The sequence below is a fragment of the Eurypyga helias genome, unplaced genomic scaffold, assembly GCF_000690775.1.
Source record: "Eurypyga helias isolate BGI_N326 unplaced genomic scaffold, ASM69077v1 scaffold1132, whole genome shotgun sequence".
Taxonomy (NCBI): domain Eukaryota; kingdom Metazoa; phylum Chordata; class Aves; order Eurypygiformes; family Eurypygidae; genus Eurypyga; species Eurypyga helias.
The window spans coordinates 14469-17959 of record NW_010236428.1 but is presented as its reverse complement, the minus strand read 5'-3'; positions in this window follow the sequence as shown (position 1 = coordinate 17959).

Sequence of the window (3491 nt, the reverse complement as noted above, 5' to 3'; positions counted from 1 at the left end):
ACCACGGTCACCCTGATGGCACGTGCCAAGGGGGGCAGGCAGAGAGCTCCTGCCCGCAGCTCTGTGCGGATGCATATCTAACCCAGGCATAGCCTCACACAAGAAAAGATATTTAACATTATGTCACAAAAACTTTCCCTCTGTCTTCGCTTACTCATCTAACACAGATTATTTACTGATTTGGAGGCTAGGCAGAGGCTACTGAGCATGTCTTCCTGATGGTACACATGGATCCATGGCCAACTCCTCCAGGTTCTTTTCCTGAGCTGATGAGCAAAGTACTGCATGGTAGCATACTATATTATTTGTGATACAAAGTATCCTTAATCCCTGTAATTCTATTTTTATGCTTTTTGTCAGGAAAAAAATGCAAATCATCTAATAAGGGGCAAACCCAATGCAAAACATTGGGAACCTTCTGGAAATAAACTGGAGATTGTTTCCGTGAGTTAACAGCTCAGACAACACCCTGAACTCAATCTCCTATAAACCTGATTGCAAGAGGGTTTTTTTCTAATGTTCCCAAATCTATCAATATCAACACAGCACTTTGATTATTTGCAACAAGACAGAAGCAGAAAAGTGTTAATGACTGCAAACCCCAAAGCACAACAGGCTTTACCCTCCTGACAATAGCTGTGGCATTAAATCACCAAACTGAAGGTTATGGTGTTAAGTACAGAAGAAATTGAGAATTTCTGAGTATGACAGGCCCAGATTCAGAAATAAAAGCTGAAAAAGCCGCAGACAAACTGATTTTTTTACCTGTTCACAGTTCCACAATGACATCCTCAATGATTGTTACAGGTGCAAAGCGTGCGCCCTTGGGAACAGCTTTGCTCTCCTGCTACCCAAGGCAGCATCCGAGGGCACGGCAAGGGGAAAGCTGTGGAATCAGTGGCAAGCACTGAACCTGAAGCTGTTAATTGCAATGCCAGGAGTAAAGCATTTCAGGAATGCAGACTAAAGCAGCCTAAAAGTTACCAATGACTCCGTCAGGTGACCAGAGGAACCTAAATGCAGGGAGGCCTTATCTCTGAATGAAACACTCTGTTTCTAGGACAAAATACAAAGCCTACTCCACTTGAGGGCAGTTGTTTTTAATAGAGAAAACAGAACTCTCTGTGTTAGTGGAAAGTTATCCTTCCCTGGGAAAAAGGTAAAAAAAAAAAAAACCACCACCTCGGTAAGCTCACACTGTTTGAAAGAAAAACAACTGAACAAACTTGCTACAGAGATTTTTCTGTCTAAAAGAATAAAAGCTGTAATGCTGGAATGATTTACATGAATACAAAAGGGGGCCTGAAGTGTGCTTTGGTTTTTAACATCACTTTCATAAGCAGCACAACAAAATCTGCACACATAATTTAGGAAAATGCTCTAGGAATAAAGATCCATCTGAACCCTCCCTTGGATCAGCTGCACTGTAACACTGCAGCCCCTTCTTGGCCTTTTGCAAATGATACTCTACCCGACGTGCTTCTGCAGGAGGGTTTCTCAGAGAGGTCCTGTTCTCTATCTGATGAACAGACACTTTTTATGTCTGTTTTATAGGCAACACTAAGGAAAATACAGAAAAATGACAGAATGCTAGGGGCTGGAAAGGACCTTCGGAGACGATCTAGTCTACTTCCCTGCCACAGCAGGGTCACCCAGAGCAGGCTGGACAGGAATGCATCCAGGTGGGTGTTGAATATCGCCAGAGAAGGAGACTCCATGGCCTCTCTGGGCAGCCTGTTCCAGTGCTCTGGCACCCTCAAGGCGAAGAAGTTCCTCCTTGTGTTGAGATGGAATTTCCTGCCTTCCAGTTTGTGCCATTGTTGCCCCTTGTCCTGTTGCTGGGCACCACTGAAGAGTCTGGCCCCATCCTCTTGACACTCACCCTTTAGACACTGATAAACATTGATAAGATCCCCTTTTTGTCTTCTCTTCTCCAGGGTAAACATTTAACTAAAACATTTACTGACTATAAGCTCTCTGAAATGGAATTATAACAAATCTTCTTAATACTTACATTATGTAACAGTGCTGAAAACACTTTTCTGCATAGGTCTTAAAGGGAGAGAACTGTCCTTTAAGCACCTCCTGGCTCACTACAGGATTGCAATTTCCCACTCATAGGTAGCTGGCACCAAGGAAAAGGAAAAGCCTAATAGTGTGTCTTCTAAAATGTCATCTTTTTGGAATTTTTTTTTAAATAAAGGGCCAGGTTGGATGATGAAATGGCTTCAGAGTATGGTTCCTGAGATGTCCGATCAGCTTGACTCCACATCACCTATCAGCATCTTCTCATTCAGATGGGACAGAGATTGCTGCATCTGCCAGGTCAGCGTCTGAGACAGATCAGACTTATATTCGTGTCCCACTGTACACAAGCAATGGAAAAAAACCCACCTTGGGCAAAGGGTCTTGTCAAAGGTTGTACATCCTGCCTGGCTCCCCATCGGCACAGTGCCTGCAGGAGTTCACAGCAGGGATCCATACCTTCCCATGGTCTAAACACAGCTCTTGTAATGAACTTCAAGTCATCATTATGCAGAGAAAAAAGAGACTCAGCTTATAACACAGGCCATTTCCAGCGGTTCACGGTGCAGTCCCACATCTAATTCAACATTTTGATTCTGATTCTTGACACCTAGCTTCCCTTTTCATGACAAGCTGAAAGAGGCCTACGTTCCCTGGGACCTTGAAGCTGTTCCCCTCCAAGGTGAGTCTCTCAACTTGCTGGAGGCACAGCATTCTTACCAAAGCTCCTTATCAGAAGCAATCAGAATAAAAGCCAGCCTGACAGGTTTCAGAGCTTGAAGCAATTGAATTGGTCTGTTTGCAAAATAATTCCCCCAATAATAGAGGATTAACAATAAAAATTCCATGTAAAAGGGCAGTTGGACCTAAGGGCATCCAAAATCCAATTGAACTTTGAGCTAAAAGACTGAGTCTTACAGGTTTATCAGGAACTCAGATTCTGCAGAATGACGTTAGAAGGACGAAAAACTAAAAAAGTCTTTTAAATCAAAGAGGAAGGGAGAGGGTAAAAAATTTTAAATTTACAGTGAAGGAAATTCTACAAGAAAGTAGAAAAATTTCCTTAACTTTCAAAAGACATGAAATGTTGTATGGATGCTTGACTTTAAAAGATGGTGCTATCCCACTGAAAACAAAAGTGCAACCTGCAAAGAACTGTGCAATAATACTGTTAATCCAGTTCCATGCTAAGCAACATAAATCGAGAAAACCCTCGCTATATTTAAGGAGTTTTAGGAAATGCAGGCCACCTAGAGTTCATCTTGAGTGAACCTTATAATACCTTCTAGTTGGCTCACTGCGAAGCAAAAAGCAATTAAAACCTTACTATACTGTTGAACATCAACTCATAGTACTGCATTTCAGGAGGTTAAGCATGCACAGTTCTAAATCCTGAGCTAACTCATCCCTGCAGCAAAATCCCAAACCCACTGCCATCAGGGACAGTCTCTGCGAGTCTCAAAGCC